Source organism: Pleurodeles waltl, chromosome 2_1 (genome assembly GCF_031143425.1).
Source record: "Pleurodeles waltl isolate 20211129_DDA chromosome 2_1, aPleWal1.hap1.20221129, whole genome shotgun sequence".
Taxonomy (NCBI): domain Eukaryota; kingdom Metazoa; phylum Chordata; class Amphibia; order Caudata; family Salamandridae; genus Pleurodeles; species Pleurodeles waltl.
This window is the reverse complement of record NC_090438.1, coordinates 458,773,277-458,792,652: the sequence shown is the minus strand read 5'-3', so window position 1 is coordinate 458,792,652 and position 19,376 is coordinate 458,773,277. Positions and strand designations below refer to the sequence as shown.

Sequence of the window (19,376 nt, the reverse complement as noted above, 5' to 3'; positions counted from 1 at the left end):
TCAAAGAGTCGCGGTCAGGGGAAGCCTCGGGATTCCCTCTGCAGGCGGCGCTGTGGGGGGCTCAGGGGGGACAGGTTTTGGTACTCACAGTATCAGAGTAGTCCTGGGGTCCCTCCTGAGGTGTCGGATCTCCACCAGCCGAGTCGGGGTCGCCGGGTGCAGTGTTGCAAGTCTCACGCTTCTTGCGGGGAGCTTGCAGGGTTCTTTAAAAGCTGCTGGAAACAAAGTTGCAGCTTTTCTTGGAGCAGGTCCGCTGTCCTCGGGAGTTTCTTGTCTTTTCGAAGCAGGGGCAGTCCTCAGAGGATGTCGAGGTCGCTGGTCCCTTCGGAAGGCGTCGCTGGAGCAGGATCTTTGGAAGGCAGGAGACAGGCCGGTGAGTTTCTGGAGCCAAGGCAGTTGTCGTCTTCTGGTCTTCCTCTGCAGGGGTTTTCAGCTAGGCAGTCCTTCTTCTTGTAGTTGCAGGAATCTAATTTTCTAGGGTTCAGGGTAGCCCTTAAATACTAAATTTAAGGGCGTGTTTAGGTCTGGGGGGTTAGTAGCCAATGGCTACTAGCCCTGAGGGTGGGTACACCCTCTTTGTGCCTCCTCCCAAGGGGAGGGGGTCACAATCCTAACCCTATTGGGGGAATCCTCCATCTGCAAGATGGAGGATTTCTAAAAGTTAGAGTCACTTCAGCTCAGGACACCTTAGGGGCTGTCCTGACTGGCCAGTGACTCCTCCTTGTTTTTCTCATTATTTTCTCCGGCCTTGCCGCCAAAAGTGGGGCCTGGCCGGAGGGGGCGGGCAACTCCACTAGCTGGAGTGTCCTGCTGGGTTGGCACAAAGGAGGTGAGCCTTTGAGGCTCACCGCCAGGTGTGACAATTCCTGCCTGGGGGAGGTGTTAGCATCTCCACCCAGTGCAGGCTTTGTTACTGGCCTCAGAGTGACAAAGGCACTCTCCCCATGGGGCCAGCAACATGTCTCGGTTTGTGGCAGGCTGCTAAAACTAGTCAGCCTACACAGATAGTCGGTTAAGTTTCAGGGGGCACCTCTAAGGTGCCCTCTGGGGTGTATTTTACAATAAAATGTACACTGGCATCAGTGTGCATTTATTGTGCTGAGAAGTTTGATACCAAACTTCCCAGTTTTCAGAGTAGCCATTATGGTGCTGTGGAGTTCGTGTTTGACAGACTCCCAGACCATATACTCTTATGGCTACCCTGCACTTACAATGTCTAAGGTTTTGTTTAGACACTGTAGGGGTACCATGCTCATGCACTGGTACCCTCACCTATGGTATAGTGCACCCTGCCTTAGGGCTGTAAGGCCTGCTAGAGGGGTGGCTTACCTATACTGCATAGGCAGTGAGAGGCTGGCATGGCACCCTGAGGGGAGTGCCATGTCGACTTACTCGTTTTGTCCTCACTAGCACACACAAGCTGGCAAGCAGTGTGTCTGTGCTGAGTGAGAGGTCTCCAGGGTGGCATAAGACATGCTGCAGCCCTTAGAGACCTTCCTTGGCATCAGGGCCCTTGGTACTAGAAGTACCAGTTACAAGGGACTTATCTGGATGCCAGGGTCTGCCAATTGTGGATACAAAAGTACAGGTTAGGGAAAGAACACTGGTGCTGGGGCCTGGTTAGCAGGCCTCAGCACACTTTCAATTGTAAACATAGCATCAGCAAAGGCAAAAAGTCAGGGGGCAACCATGCCAAGGAGGCATTTCCTTACACACATACACTCCATCAAGAAGCAGACAGTTCAAATTAACTTTTTAAAACTTTTTTTCCTCATTTCTCTATTGGGAAATATTTCCCATCATGCAGAAAAATGTTCCCATACATCTTCTCTTTACTTTTGGCAGGGGTATTCCCTTCCCATCCTGGAAACATTTCATTTCTTCCCTTGTCAGGACTAAATCCTCAATCTTTTCCAAGATGGAACTGGGCTGAAGACAAGTTAGTGAATCCCCTAAAACATGTAGGTTTGTGGTGAGTGTGCACAAACCAACAGGGAAATCCATCCCTAAAAATACAACATCCATCTGCTTCCAACCTATGTGAGTAGATTTGCTTACACACAAAAATTCTTCATGCAAAACTACTTTTTGCACATGTGCTATGCTTAGATGAGTAAATATGTTGGGAATGTTAGTCTTTAGTCTCCCACCCTTGTTGGTGCAGTCAGTGCTGTATTTCTCTAGACACCTGTTTCCGACTTTAGTCCTTCATCAGTAGAGGGAAGAAGGCTTTTTTTCTGGGGTTGCAGGAAATACTACCAAGGTGTTCTCAGGTCTCAATTCCACTCACTAGCACACAGGTGCATCAACCAGAGCTAATCAGACCATTGACTCAAGGGAGCATTTTTAAACAGAAGGAGGGTGGCAGCACAGTCCCTCACATCCCAGAATTCAGTCCCCCCCCCAATGCATTATGGTAAATGTGGTACAAGTTCATGCTTACTTCAGTCGTAGTCTGTGGTTTTTCACCCATGCTGGTGCACCAAGTGCTGTATATTTCTAGATACATGTTTTTGGATTTAGCCCTTCATCAGTAGAGAGCAGCAGGGCTTTTTCTATGGTTGCGGGAATTACTACCAATGTGTTCTCAGGTCTCAGTACCACTCACTGGCACACAGGTGCATCAACCAGGTCTAGTCAGCTAAAGGGAGCATTTTTAAACAGGAGAAGAGTAGGAGCACACTCTTACATCCCAGCATTCAGTTTGCCCCAATGCATTATGGTAAATGCGGAACAAGTTCACGCTTACTTCAGTGGTAGTCTGTAGCTTTTCAACCTTGTTGGTGCAGCTAGTGTTGTATATCTCTAGACACGTGTTTCTGGATTTAGCACTTAATCAGTAGAGAACAGTAGGCTTTTTCTGGGGTTGCTGGAAATGCTGCCAGTGTGTTTTAAGGTCTCAGTACCACTCACTGGCACAAAGGTGCATCAACGAAAGCTTGCCAGATTGTTGGCTCGAGGGAGTATTTTCAAACAGAAGGAAGGTAGGAGCACACTGCCTCATACGCTAGCATTCAATCTGCCCCAATGCATTATGGTAAATGTGGTACAAGTTCACACTTACTTCAGCGGTAGTCTATAGTTTTTCACCCTTGCCGATGCACTTACCATTGTATATCACTAAACAGGTGTTTCTAGATTTAGTCTTTCAGTAGTAGAGAGCAGCATGCTTTTTTTAAAGTTTGCTGGGAATGCTGCCAATGTGTTCTCAGGTCTCAATACTGCTCACTGCCACACAGGTGCATCAACCAGAGCTTGTCAGCTCGTTAGCTCAAGTGAGTATTTTTTAACCGAAGTATGGTGGGTGCACACTCCCTCACATTCCTGCATTCAGTTTGCACCAATGCATCAAAACATTTTTTTTTTTTAGATTTTCTTCATATTTTAATGTGAAATATAAATGTAAAATAATTTAAAATAAATAATATAACTTGGAACATACAAACAAATGTATGACATATTACCTTCTCAAATCAGTTCTGTATTAAAAATATATTAATTTAAAAACATTAATTTATAAATATTCCTAACATTTAAAAATACATTTACCCACCCTCACTAACATTTCTAGTTTTGTCCAATTTGTAGCAAACATGGTTGAAAGTTATGTATTTAATTTAAATGCATGTTACAAGAATAAAAATAATGTATGTTTTTAAATTAAATATGGATTAGTGGGAAAAAAGTAGTAGCATGAAATGAAATGTCTGATCAGAATGTGGAACAAATTTAATGTGACTACATTAAGTAAACAATCTTTATATTATCTAGAATGGGGAAGAGAATTGCGATGTCCCATGTAGTGTAAAGACGAACCGCAGACCATAACTGTCTTGAAATGAAGATTTATTGGATCAGATCAACATCGCAGACAATAACTGTATTGAATTGAAGATTTATTGGATCAGATCAACACCGACGCCCTCAGCAGCCGTCCCAAAGAAAACAGCCTCTCAATTGCCAACCATGGAACGCCACGCCTCGGGCATCAGAACTCGCAGACAGCAACCTTCTCATAAAGGTGCACTGTGAGAATCCCTTAGAATATAACACATCTTTACCCTTAACAAATGCACCTAAAACGAAACAACATAAGGTTACAAAATATAAATATTGCCCAACAAGAAAACAATTTAATACATCACATACTGACTTAGATGTTTGGATCTAACAATGTTCCTTTTCGATCTGTGAGCACTTGCCTCCTGGTCTTGTCTCTCATTCAGTTGTCCTCTGTCACCCTGATCCTCACATCCCCAAACCCTCTCACCTAAACACACATTACAAGCACTGTCACCTACACCCATGGAAAAACCCTGCACCTCACCACTCTCAGCCCTTCCACGATAATCACCGAAACTGTACCCTCTCCCAGCATGAACACCTGCATGGGGATTATCAGGAACCACATAAGGGTTATCAGGAACTACATCAGGTTCCCCTGTAACTTTCACCACATTTCTTTTGTTCCGCCACTCCCATTTTCTAACATGGCGGCATGTTTAGAGACTCTAACAACCTTAAAGTCGGATAAAATCGTGACCCCTCACTTCTTCTGCCTTGAGGACTCTTCACTCTCACTTTCTCCCCACACAAAAGTGCACATCCAAAACCCTTTTTAGACTGTCATATCTTATTTTACTTCTAGCTTGCAACTTCTCCACCCTATCTTTACCATGATCAATGTTTGGAATAGACACACCCTTCATCATTTCTTGCACAACCCACCCAAGAGTCAACTCACTGCAAGAGTGTCTACCCTTTAATAAAACGAAAGGGGCAACCCCCATCGTGGTATGTGGGGTATTGTGATGACACCAAATCCTTTCAGCCACCAACTCTTGAACACTCCTCCCCGCACGAATTGCCAATTGTATTGTTTCTTTGAAGATTCTGTTCACCCGCTCCACCAGACCATTGCCTTGCGGACTAAACAAAGTAGTAGTTAAATTCTTGATGTTATGCCCCTTCAAAAACTCAGTTAAACGACGCGACACAAATTGAACACCATTGTCTGTAACAAGACACTTAGGAATTCCTTCACAAATAAAGATCTCTTTTAAGAACTCAATTACATTAATTGTGTTCAGCTCTCTCAGAAATGTGTAAGAAATCCATTTAGAATGATAGTCCACAGCAACCAACACATACTTTTTTCCCCTCATTCTGACCCCCGATAAGACCAATGATATCTAAATCTAGTTTTTCCCCATGAGCTATGAGGATAATGTACTGGACTTAACTGCACCTCCCTCGTACATAAACTCTTTTCAGCCCCCTTGCACTCACTACAGTTCTTGACCATCATCTCCACCTCAGAATCCATGCCTGGCCACTGATATTACAAACGCATTTGTTTCCTTGTGCCAGTAATCCCTACATGTCCTTTATGAGCCAACTTAATCAATCTGTTTCTTAACTCACTAGGCGGAACCAAATGCTCCCCTCTCATCACCAAATTATCTTCCACATTCAACCCATCCTTCACCTTCCAAAAAGGTGTAATCTACTCAGCTACACAACGTTCCCCAGGCCAACCTTCACAAACACACTTTTTAACAGTTGAAAGGGAATTATCCCTACTCACCACTTCCTTCCAGGACTGTCTGGAAATAACCCCTTCTGAGACAAAGACTCCATCAATCATTCCTACAGCAACATCCTCCTCCTCTGCTTCATCCTCTTTACCGGTATTAGTTACCGGACACCTAGAAAGAAAATCTGCCCTGCAATTTCCCCCCCTAGCAATATGTTTCATTTTCATATTAAATTCATATAATCTGTCCAACAATCTGGTCAACCTGGGACTTGTTTTATTAAAAATGTTGTCATTCCACAGGTACACTAAAGACTTGTGATCTGTGACTACTGTAAACTCTCTCCCCCACACACAAGTCAAAAAATGGTTCGAACCCCATACACAAGCCAAAGCCTCTCTCTCTATAGTGCTATAATTCTTTTCAGCCTTAGAAAGACGTCTAGATGCATATGTAGTGGTATGTTCCTTGCCATCAACTATCTGGCTCAGTACAGCACCCAAACCTATACCACTGGCATCAACCGTAATAATGGAAGATACATCATCTGTGAAGGGCTGAAGAGCCGGAGCGTCCATTATAAGAGCTTTGCGTGTAGAAAACGCTTGCACCTGCTCTACATTCCATTCAAACTTTGCCCCACTCCTCAAATGTTTTCGCAAAGGTTCAGTCTGATAAGCAAAATTCTGTACAAACCGTAAGTAATATTCCCAAAGCCCCAAAAATGATTTCAATTGGTCTTTATCTTTTGGAGAAGGTAAATTGTCAATTGCATTTAGCAGACCTATCTTAGGTAAAGTTCCCGGGGCAGAAATTCTGTGTCCCAAATAATCTACAGACTGAACCATAAATTTACACTTTTCTTTCTTGACTGTCATCCCACGATCCTCCAAAATTCCTAACACCTTATTAAGTTTATGCACATGCTCTTGAACTGACTCAGAACCAATCAGGATATCATCTTGATAATTACAAAAAAGGAGGGAACAGGGAGATTAGTGGTCCAGTGTACATTCTCCCAACTACAGTAAGTGAAAACGATACAGAGTACACTGTTTCATAAATGAAAAGAATATGCAGGGCTAATGATAGTCAGTGGTTAAGGAGAGCCCTCACACACCCAATAGGATGTCAAGCTTCATCACTGGGCAAATGGTTCTATGTTGGTATTTAATCTGCTCATTAAAATAACCCATCATGTCTAGTTCCCGAACATCAAACACAACTGTCTTTATGTCTGGTGGTTGTAACTCAACGTCCTTCCAATTGAGATAACAAATCTTATCTGACACTATGGTTATAGGTGAGCCAGAATCCACTGTCATTGCTAGTATGACATCCCCAATTTTGATTTCACAAACTGGATCTTTTGAAGATTTGCCAACAGAGTGAAGGTTAGAAATAGCGTCTACGACTAAAACACACCTTCTCATCTAATCAACTTCATCATCATTTGCTTGCCATAGAGGTTGTTACTGCTGCACTAACATAACCTTTTGAGACTGCTTACATACTTGTGCAAAATGACCAGTTTTCTTGCACTTCATGCAAACTCTACCAACTGCAGGACAATTAGTCGCATTAGCTACATGTGACTTAGAACCACATCTAAAACATGACATACCTTTTATATTGCTTTTCTTTGTATCTTGCAGAGCAGACTTAGATACTTTACTTTTAGCCAATACTATGCTCAAATTCTCTACCAGATTCATTTTAGTTCTACTTAACTCTTTCAATACGATTACAGACCATTCAATACCTCTGGCTATTTCTAAAGTTTCATTCAATGTAGGGTTTCTACAACAAATATTTTTTTCTTGAATTCTTGAGTCATAACAGCTAACCACTAATTGATCTCTCAGATATATGTCCAATGGACCTAAAATCTCACAAGTTGAAGCTAAAACTCTAAGTTCTGCTAAGAAGTTGTCAATTGACTCATGTTGAAACTGCTTCCGAGTGAAAAATGTGTGCCTTTCAACAATAATACGAAGATCATCCTTGAAATGGTTTTCAAGTCTGCTAATCACCTCCGTCAAAACATCCCATTGATCAGCCGACAAAGGTTGTGCTTGAGGTTGATGGTCAAAAATTCTTTGTCCTTCTGTTCCAAGACAATTTTATAAAATAGCTTTTTTCATAATGGCTGAAAAATTCCACCCATCAATAGCTACCAAGTAGCTTTCAAAGGATGTGTATCAATGATGCCATTTAACTGTAGAAAAGCCTGGTTCAGGCAGAAATGGCACAGGTAGATTTGCAGGTTGCATGGTTAATGAAGTTACGCTACATCACTTAAAATAAAAATAAAAACATACATATATACTACGTTACGCAATATAACCAAAGTAACTGCTTCAACACAATCCTACTACAATAACATTTTGACTATATGTAAAATAAACATTGCAGACAGTGTGCGAGTCACCAATTTGTGCAAAATTATCAAATGTCATAAGTCGCTGTCATTTCAGTGACTGTGTTCTTCCTCAATTAAAATTCGCCAGCAGCTCAATTGTGCGAATCACTCTCGTCCGCATACACTGAATAAAATCAGTAAAATCAATAAATGGCTTTGAAGAAGATCCTCGTTCAGGCTAAAGAACTTCAAGTGGGTGAATCACTGTCATAAAGTAATTCACAAGTGGATGAATACAATGAGTCATCAGTTAAAACGGCTCGTTCAGGCTCAAAAACCAAGAGCTAAGCAAATACGCGTTGCCACGGTAACGCTGATTTCGAACGGCAGCACCCTGACAGATAAAATGTTAAATTCCAAATTACAGCAGGGAAGAAGTTTCCTGGTCAGCTCTTATCAGCATGCCTGTAAACAGCTCTTTTTATAATGACAGCAAAGATTGCGAAAATACCACTCAGTAAACCCAGTAAGAAATGAACTACGCAAGTACGTAATCCATGCCGTGATGCGTAACCACGGCAGTGCTGTTTGAGAAACCAAGCCAGTTGATAAGTAAGATTGAAAGTCTGAAAGTCACACACGCCTCAAAGAAATTCCGTAGTTCTTTAATACGGTTGAAACACTGCTGTTCGTATTTCCATATGAAAAAATCACCTTACCCGGAAGAAGAAACAAAAATGTGCTGTGAGGGCCTTAACTGGAACTTAAAATGTGTAGGTTCGTGAACAGAAGGTGTTGATTAATGCTCATCGCCAAATCATGTGATGTCCCACGTGGTGTAATGACGAACCGTAAACAATAACTGTCTTGAAATTAAGATTTATTGGATGAGATCAACACCGATATCCTCCGCACCATCCCAAGGAAAACAGCCTCTTAACTGCCAACCATGGAACGCCTCGGGCATCGGAACTCGCAGGGAGCAACCTTCCATAAAGGTGCACTGCGAGAATTACTCAGAATATAAAAAGAACGAATTTGAAGAACAGTTCAACAAGCTCAGAGAATAATATGAATCTGAAATTCACACGTGAAACAAGCTTAACTAAAGTCACATTTCTTGACACTAAAGTTTACACCCAAGACAACATGAATCAAAAAACTCTCTGCAGAAAAATTACATCCACGAATATCATACTACATGCAAAATTCTACCATCTGAAATCACTCTATGAGGACTTGCTCAGAATAAAAAAAAACTGCAAAATGGAGAGAGAATTTCAGGATCAGGATGTGTATGAAAGATTTAGACAAAGAGAATATACGGAATAAGTATTGAAATGTGAAAAAGCAAGAGTAGATAAGATACAACTATTAGATACTTTTACATGGAATTAAGTTAAACACAAAGAAGATTTTAAATATTTTGTGTTTCATTACAAAATATGGTCAAAGTTTTAAAAATCTAAAAGGAATGTTGGATAAACACTGGCCATTTCTATTCTGGAGCTGGATGGGAAGAACACACAAATAACTTTCAAGAGAGCACCATCACTGAGACATAAATTGGTGAGAAGTCATTACTTAGAACAAAAGAATGCTATCACTTGGCTCAAAAAATGACAACAGTGGATTCTGGCCATGCAAGAATTGCAAGGCATGTAAACATGGGGGGTACCCTGACAGAGTGGAAAAAGGAAAGAAGAAATATACGATGAAAAATAAGCTATTGTGATAATGATTAATATGTGGCGAACAAAGTCAGTCAAATAGCTGAACAATACGATTGTCAAAGAAAAAAATATGTACAATTTAAAGAAGATGACAATGGAACATTGCAGAGCCTTTAAGAATAATTATTATGCCACAATTTCCCAAAATGTTGGTCCCGACCCACAGGTGGGTACTGGGTCGATTTGTGGCAGGTCAGGAAAGTCAAAGCAATAAATAAAGATGCCTTTAGCTTCTGTGTTTATCTTGTCACATTTGCCGGTACTTTAAAGACAGGGGTCAAATGTCAGGGTATGTCTTTTCACAACTTAATGTCTATTCTATTAACAAGGAGATCAGTGCTTACTTTTCTTTCTTTGACTTCAAATTGAGAAGAGCTTTTAAAGTGAATTATGTGACAATCTTACTGGAATTCAGGAAGTGTGAAAGGTAAGACTGTAGGAAGTTATTTTTTGTAACACACAACAAAATGTAAATACCTGTAAATGAACTGTATGCATTCAGCAATTAGCAAAGCAAAAATGAAGCACATTTTTTGTGATCTTGAAGTGTGCTGAAAACAGAGATCTTAAAAGGATAAAAAGAAATCAAGACACTTTCCTAGGTGACACAGCAATGATAAATATTCACGGAAACCTGATTTTCACACACTGTTCTTTGTGTGCTATATAGTTTAGCAGTAAAACTGTATGTCTGTGCACATGAAGTGGTAATTCCAAATGAAAAAAAAAGTGGTATCTGTAAATGAAAAAGCACTAGTTACATAAAAAAAATGTCCAGCATAATTCCATTACATGTAGGTGGGTTTTGAATGTTGTTTGTTTTAAGAATTGGGTTGTGGTTTTAAAAGGTTTGGGAAGAAATGGATTAAGCATATCCAAAAGGAAGGTTAATTTTGCCTGAGTTATCTTACAAACTACATACCCCACAACCCACGGTAAAAACGTGTCAAGGTTTTGGAAGACACCCAACAGAGAGCATTAATAAGTGATTAGTGCTGCATAAACAAAAATGAGCTAAAAGACTATGGATGAAATTGAGGTGAAGAGTAGTGAAATTCTAAAAACACTGCACACTTTATAATTCATTGGAGTAATGGTATTAAGGGATTGATAACTGTCTGCAATGGAAAAGGCATTAAGACTTAGCACCAAAGATAAAAAACGTTGATTAGATTAAACGCATTAGGTTTTTGAAGCTTTGTTGCTTTTTATAGTTTTATTGCAATAAAAAGAAATGGAATATCAACTTTGTGTGGGGTGCAGCTTGAGTGTTTTGACTGAAGAGTTAAAGTTATGTGAAGAGATACATACATTTATATTAATTTTAAATTAATTACTATAGGATTTCACTTTAATTACCTGCCTACATTGTTTTCTACAGGAGTGTGTTGCAGTATCAGTGGATGGCCGTGTTTGGTACTGAGGTTACTCTACGGCTGGGTTGGAGACTATTTGAGCCGGGTTTAACACTATCAAGGCAGCAGTAAATTTAGATGTGTATTTTGTGAACTGCAATGGTCTTACTCTTTTGTGGGTGTATGTTTGTATTAGCATGTCCCTCCCTAAATGGCTTCTTAGTTTACCATTAAACTCAGCCATTTTGGAGTATTTATTCCACTTTTTTCATTTCTCCCATGATACCTCCTATATTTACTACGAAATAATATACTTAAATGTGTGGACACCTCTACCACCTAGATCAGTGATACTGAAACTACAGCCCAGGGGGTGCATGCAGCCCTCCTGAGCTTCAAATGTGACCCCCTGGTCAACAGCAGCACTAGGCTGCTGTTTACTTGACTCAGCACTAATACTAAAAAGATGCTACATAAATTGACAAGCATCTATTTAAAGGTTAATCAAAGTTTAAAAAAGGAAGTAACTGGGGTGTCCTACACCGCTTAACTAGGAACACCTTCAATTTTAAAGACATCTTGCAGCAAACATGTACAATTATGATAAAGTCTCTTGAAAATTCAAAAAGTGTATTTCATTAACATATTAAACTATTTCACTTTAGTACATCAGATTATATCAATCATTGAGAAGTATTTTTGTGAGAAAGAGTGGTGGGGAGTTGTTGGTTTTGGGAAATCAAGTACTCTTTGGTTAGTTCGAATAAATCACCATTGGGGTGCAGACCAAACTGATGCATCGTGGCAGGTGAAAAAAAAAAAAAAACTTGCTGTACTGAAATTGACAATGAACTATAAGCCAAAGCAGATATCCTGGAAGCAACTCAATAATCAACAGATTTTTTAAATATGCAGTGCAATCTTCAAATAGAGAAATCTCAGTCTTTTACCTAATTTGTGCACCCCCAAAGACTTGTGTGTCATACACCTGTTATACTACATTACACAACATTACATAGGCTTACCACACTTACACAGCCATTTATTTAATGATATTTATTTAATCTAAGGGTTTCATATAGAGCCAATGATGTTATCTACGGACCGTCTGGCACGTAATTCTCTGCAGAGGTATGCTCGAGACCTACACAGCTGTTTATGTAAGCCCCATGCGCATTAGCAGGGCCTAAAGATAGCCTGCGGCCCACAAAAGAAGTAGAGTAAATTTCTTGTTTGAAATTATTCACTAACTAAAGGCCAATCCAGTTACTGGATGTAGAATGCGTGATTCACAGTTTCATGTCAATTTGAGATTGGCGGTCTCAGCCTGGGGTCCTTTTCATAAGCTAAAGTAAACTTCAGCTGTCAGATTCTTGACATGATGTCACGTTCAAATGTTAATTACTAAGATGCCACCATCTGCTTTCTTTTTCCTTCACTATCATTCTGACTATTTCTGACCATGTTACAATATGACACCAGTTTCCTGGCACAAAGTCACAATTTGTGTTAGTTTCTTTCTCCCATGATACTGGTGTGAGGTTTCAGCCTGAACGGTGGTTATTATGTTGATTTTACTGCACAGTGTTGCATTTTCAGAGCATTACCACAGTTGAAGGTCAGGTTTGGGGGTGGGATCCTAGTCTGATGACTGTTACAGGGAGTGATGTCAGAGATTGGTATTTTGTTTTTGGGATAATGCAAGTGTTTGATGCCAGCTTCTGAAAGTGGTGTCTCAGTCAGTTGTTAGTTTCTTATAGTGATGTCAATATATGTGGGTCTCTATTAAGAGTTCAAAGTCTGATGTCAGTTTCTTGGAGTAATGCATAGTATGAGGTTATGGTGCTGTTGTAGTGTCACAGTATGATACTGGCTTATAGTCAGGGCAACCGTAATTATGGGATTGTGCTGGTGCTGCTATTTGTGTAAAACTTTAGATTTTCTGCATTTGCTACATTGGTCATGATCTCTTGCATAATCTGCAGATCTTAACAAAAAAACTGTGTGTAGCTCAAACGGTACAAAAGTTACTAAAACGCAGCAACACTGGTCAACTTTCTGTAGCTTATTGCTGTATTTAGGTGCTAAACTGGTACTAAGGTGCAACTAATGCCCATACAGTGTTAATAAGTTTTAAAAAATGACACAACAATGAAGTAAAACTATTACAAAATGTGTGCCGCAAAATGTTCCTTTTTTGAGGCATAATTTACTCTTCCCTGCTGTATAATTTAGTCCTCCCCCGCCGCATAATTCCAGGGGCCCTACTTATAGTTCTTGATGTGATAGTACAGGATGAGCCCAAATTTGACGAGTCCAATGTCAAGTTACCTGTGTGATGCCACAGATTGAGGTTTGGAGGTTAGTTACAGTCAGTTCCAGACTTCACAGTCTGAAATGAGGTTCACACAGTATTATTAATTTTTGTGTAGGTAAAGGTACTGTAATGTATGAATTGTTTCACATTTTCTTATTTCTAATTGTATTGTTATATTTGTTCTGCAGTGGGTATTCAACGTATATATATATATCAATAAGGACAGGTTTGAATTGAACTGAACTGAGTGATGTCACACTATGATGCATGGATTGATATCAGGTTCGTGAATGGATGTCACAGTCTTGAGGTTAGGACTCGTGAGTCATGCGTTGGCCTGATGTTAGGTTCCTTGAGTGATATCGTAGTCTGAAATCAGGTTCCTGGATCGGATTGCTTTCATAAACTGTGGTCTGGGGTAATGGCACTGAGTGGTATCAGGTTGTGGAGATTTTAAGCACCATAACTCTGAATTCCAGGAAAACTACTGCAGACTGACATAAGCTTTTGGAACGACGGCACAGAGTGATCAGTTTCTTGCTGTAGTGCTTTAGTTTGACGTCAGTCTCTTGGACAGTCCTCACTGTCAGATATAATTTTACTGAAGATGTGCAACCATCCAAGCACTGTGGCTTCACTAAATAAAAATGAAAACAATATATTGTTGACTTGGATTTTAACAAAGTTTCCCCATCACTACTTTCTTTGGTTGTCCGCAACCCACAGAGTGTGTTTGTTGCACTGTATAAACCTGCATGTCATGAGTTAGAAAAAGGAACGAGTAAAGTTTAGAAAAGAAGTGAACAATTAATTTCCTCACTGATTTGCACTAAAGAGGAGGATTTTGAAGCCAAATAAATTTGAAATAAAACCATGTTTGGCTTTAGGACTCAAGAGTTACCTGTTGAAAATCTGAAAAGTTGGCATCTATGCACATATCACTGTCTGTTTTTTCCATTAATACAGCACCCTCGATGAGAAGTGTCAGTAGGTGCTGTTCATAAGAAGTGAGGTATAGCAGCACCACTGACAAGTGCTTCTACTATTCACCACTAGGATTACGGCCCTACTGACAAGTGCATGTACCTTCCCAGGATTGTATAGCAACTGGCCAAACATTCCAACATGCACAATTCAGACATGAGAGTCCTGGTTTTCAAAAGCCAAAATGGCTTTATTTCAGATTTATCCACTTCAATGAGAGTCAATGGGGAAATATGTTTCTCTGATTTGTTTCCAAACCTTCTTAATTCTGTTCTCAACCACAGTACAGAAACCACACTTTTCGCTGCTACAGACAACATTTGCATGATCCTTGATGGAGGAGACATGGAAACGTTCATTCTACTGTACCGCTCTGCAGCATTATGACATTGTCTAAGACCCCATTCTCATGAGGCACCTGCACAACATTGAAATTCATGGACCCGCTTTTAGCTGGATTAGCTCCTTCTTAAAGGATAGAACACAAGCTGTCAGCCTATCACCTTACTCCTCAGAAACCCTCAAACTCATCTGCAGAGAGTGTCTAGGTTTATCAATCAGCCCAACCCTCTTAGTCACATACATGATCCCTATGGCCAAAATAGTTCGGGCACCCAACATCAATATCCTCTCATACGCTGGTGACACACAACTCATACTTTCCCTCTCGGATAAGACCCTTAAACAAGAAACAAGGTCACCACCTGCATAATTGAAGTTGCTAATTAGATTAAACCTAAGCTCAAAACTGACAAGACAGAAGTAGTGATCTTCAGCAAGCACGCCTCACCATGGGACTCCAACTGGTGGCCAGTTGAACTCAGATTCACAACCAGCACCAATGCCTGGAACCTCAGAATAACTATTGACAACAAACTGAATGTGACCAAACAAGTCAACACTGTCAATTCCACACCCTTGATATGTTGAGGAAGATCGTCATATAGCTCCCAAGCAACACAAGAAAAACTGGCACAGCAATTTGGAAAATGGAAACATCTTCTATGCAAGGCTCCCCAACAGTGGCATAACAAAGGCCCCTGTGGTCCCCCTCCACACAATTCACTGTGCACGGGCGGCAGGCCAATGACAGGGCCCAGGGGAAGGGGTCCCTATAAGTACTTAGCAGGGGGCCCCCCTTAAGTTTTGTTACGCCACTGATCACCAAGCAACTCATTAGAAGAGTACAAACCATCCAGAACTCCACAGCCAGACTAATTTTTAACCTACCACACAAAATTCACATAACATCACCCCACACCTGAGAGAGCTCCACTGTCTCCCAAAACACAAGTGTGCTCATTTCAAACTCCTCACACACACATTTAAAGCATTACACAGCGTAGGCCCCACCTACCTTAACAGTTGCATCTCCTTCCACCAACCACCCAGACACCTCCACTCTGCAGGACTCCTACTCGGACACATCCAACGCATACACAGAACCAGATCAGGAGGATAGGCGTTCTCTTATGTAGCTCCTATAGCATGGAACGGCCTCCCATTCCACATCAGAGCATCCTCCTCTCTCTTCAATTCATGCAAGAAGCTGAAGACCTGGCTTTTCAATTAACCACCATATATATATATATATAGGCAAGGCTAGCCACACACACTTGCTCAGCTCTAGGATACATTTGCGAATGACAATGTGCTTTACAAATACACATAGCATAACAATGTTAGCACGCATTATACCCAGCTGAAGCTGGACTTCCAAAGCTCCACCTTCTCCCCACTAAAAGCATGACACTTGTACTGAGAAGTGCTAGGACTCTCCATTACTAGCATAAGAACCCAAAGGAAAAATGTCCTTAACGTAAATGTGTTCATTTGAGAGGACTCCGCTGTAATGTAGTTGTGACATAGTTATTCCTTGCAGTTCATCTCACCTACTCCTTGGCCGCTTATTATCTGGTTTACCGCTGTTAGCTCCACCCCTTGGCGGATTCGCCACCTCCCTACCCTTTCAATGTTAAGGCTCCTAGCTAGAAGTTTTTATTTTCGTCCACAACTAACGATAGCTTGATGTGCTTACACTGAACAACTGATACTTGGGACCATTCAGCGTTAATGAAAAGTTGGCATTTGTGATGCACATATATATTTTCAACGCAGTCATTTAAAGCATTTCAGAAACCACTGTTATTTATTCAACCCGCTTAGGTATATTACAAACTGACCGATTTAAGCGGCAGCACAGGAAACCAGCCCAACAACACTCGGACCCAAACCACGACCCGGGCCCTGGCAAAGCAAACAGCAACCTGCAAAACAGCGAAGAAGGACTAGAACCTCGGTCTCTCCGCACAGCCAGTCTCGACAGAGGCACGAATATCGCTGGCGCAAAAGAAGGGGTGAATCAAATAGATAAAAGACAAAAAAATACAATACTTTGTTGAATCAGTAATTGTGCGTATGGAAAACTGCAAACTAATGACATTTTGTCATACATTAGTCATTCCTCAAAATATTGCTGTCCGACAGTTTTCAAAATGAGAAACTTTCAAACAGAATCTATATTCTCGCTTCAGCGACAGTAAGTTTCTTTTTTAATTTTAACAGCGTATAAAGTATACAAAGCATGCATTTCAAACATGTCCGCCGGACATGAGGGACTAAAAGGACAACCTACCGCAGAATGATCTCTTTTGTTTCTACAACCGCTTAACTGTTTCACACTACCATTGAATCCGTGAATAAAAGCGGAACGACGAGTGTATTGTGAAATTACTGCCATCTACTGCTCAAATGCGATAACAACAACATGACCTACTACACGCGGCTCCAGTTTTTTTTCTGAACCAAATGTGGCATTTTTTTTTACCATATCTGTTTAATTACTGCACACACTATAACGGCTACAAAGAGCTCGAGTTGTACCGTGACAGGGTAAGAAACTAACCTGCCCTAGTATTTTTTTCTTTGTATACTGCTACTCGTAATTCTGCGTTTATAATATAAAAACAAGTGGCTGCAAGTCGTAATGAAGACAAACTACAGTGGGTGTCGCAAAATATTTATTCAGCCATCAAGATATGCATTTTTTTTTAAGATGTTTTTTATTGAGTCAAATACAAGAACATTAACTTAACATTGTGATGTAGGAAGAATAGGAATACATCACATACAAACATAAGTTCCCCAAATCTCAATACAAACATTTTAGGCTAGTCAGTTGTAAACCAATGTAAGTAGTGAAAGGCTTTATACATGACATGTTAAAAAAAAGACAGACTGTGGGTTCAATAGAAAAGGCAGGTCATATTTAGGACAAACAAACACTTATTACTTAGGAAACTTATACACATGCTGCATTGTTAAGTTAGCTGTGCTGAAACACATAAGAGGCCCAAGCCACATTAGAATGAGAGTTTTTCTTTAAAGCTGCACCAACTATTGCTTTCAAAATGTTCACTTAGCATGAACAGGGTGAAACAGAAGGGTGTATCCTTCCTTAGCACAGGGGTCCTAAAAACCACAAGTCATTCATATTGTGTTAAGGGGAACTGTGTAAAGGTCAGATAAGTATTTGCAGGGCAGGGCTACCATGAGCAGCACGCAACATATAATCTCTTGTTGTGCAGAAAGATAGATATGGTGAATGACTTCATTGTAACTTACCCACCCATGAGGCCAACAAGTGCAAGTGCTTCTTTCCAGAGGCACCTCATTATCTTATCTGTACTGCTTGTAGTTGCTTACGTAAATGCTGAACTCTTGACCACAGTTTTTTGTGGTTTTTACAGTATAAATGCTACTGGTGTTTGAACCAGAACTTTGAACTTCAGTCATGGCCTCTATGTGAGACTACCTGTTGTCCCCAGCTGAAAATCGATTAAACCTATATTATTGTGTCAAAATGATTTGTTTTATTTTATTAACAGATTTCCCTCTAACATATTGGCGAGCCAGCCAGGAGCTCTACTTTGATCTCACCAACTGTTGGACTGGGGGCCCTGCCTGTCTCCACAAGGTGATTTGTGCATATTTTAAAGAGGTAAGGGAGATGCCAACATTTATGTAAAAATCTCTGATTTCGTGGGGACAGATGGGTCTCAGTGGAAGGTAGTGAGGTGGACAAAGTACGAGGTCTGTTCCTATTTACAATTTTGACACTGTAATGTGTGTAATTTTTGTGTTTGCATGCAAGATTGTTATGAATTGAGATGATATTAAGGGATCCCGGTGGTAAGTCCGGAAGATACAGGGAGCTTGACTAAGTAAGTCAAAAGTGGTCAGGAGTAGTGTTGGACTTGGGGGCTGAGCAATCAGTGTATGTTTTGAAGAACACTCCTGTCAACCTAACCCAGATATTAAATCTGGAAGTCACCATTTTTTTTGTTGAAAATAGTGAAAAGTTGTCCCCTCTATGAATCCAGAGGGAAGTGACCAGTAGTATTTTGTTTGCCCTAGTATGAAATTAAGAATTACTGTGTATATATATTAAAATTTACTGTGTATGTATATGCATGTATAGACAGAAATGTGACCACATAGTCAATATATAAGTTTGTTATTTAGTGTATAATTAGGGATAAGTATCAGACCTCCTATTCTTATGAAAGTTAAGTTATAACAGTATACTCAAAAGTAAAGTAATTGACTGGATTGGGCAGGTCCCAAAAAGTCAATTACTTCCACATCCCTGAATTAATTATTCATTTTTATAACAGTCAGGCTGTTGCCCTCTGCAACAGAACTGACCTTAGTAGATTAGCAATATCAATACGATAGAATAATTTTTTAAGTCAGAAGGTTATGTATTTATAGTATATCACCTCTAGGCCTAAAAACAACCTACATTGACATAAGAGAAATGCCTATTAGACAATTATAAAAAAATATTCAAAGAAATAATACAAGGACATTATCCTTCAAGTTAAAAGTAGTGTAGTAGCCTCATGAACCCCATAACAAATATTGACACTATAGAGCCTCAAGATTGGAGGCTAGATGAATTATCAAATAGTATAGACTGGGACATACACACATATATTGAAGGTATACAAATAGAAGGAGAATTATCAGCTACTATACATACAAATATATTTAACTACCTTTCAGATAGATGTGAACAGGATCTTC

The 19,376-nt window shown here is 40.3% G+C and overlaps 1 protein-coding gene across 1 annotated transcript in view; it reads right to left on the bottom strand.

Annotated features, from left to right (window-relative positions):
• TRMT2B (tRNA methyltransferase 2 homolog B) overlaps positions 1–16,564 on the bottom strand; it is a 194,352-nt gene extending 177,788 nt beyond the window's left edge. Inside the window, exon 1 of the mRNA XM_069213328.1 lies at positions 16,472–16,564. The gene's annotated coding sequence lies outside the window, so the exon portion shown is untranslated. The remainder of the gene's footprint in view (positions 1–16,471) is intronic.
• Positions 16,565–19,376: the final 2,812 nt, after the last annotated feature.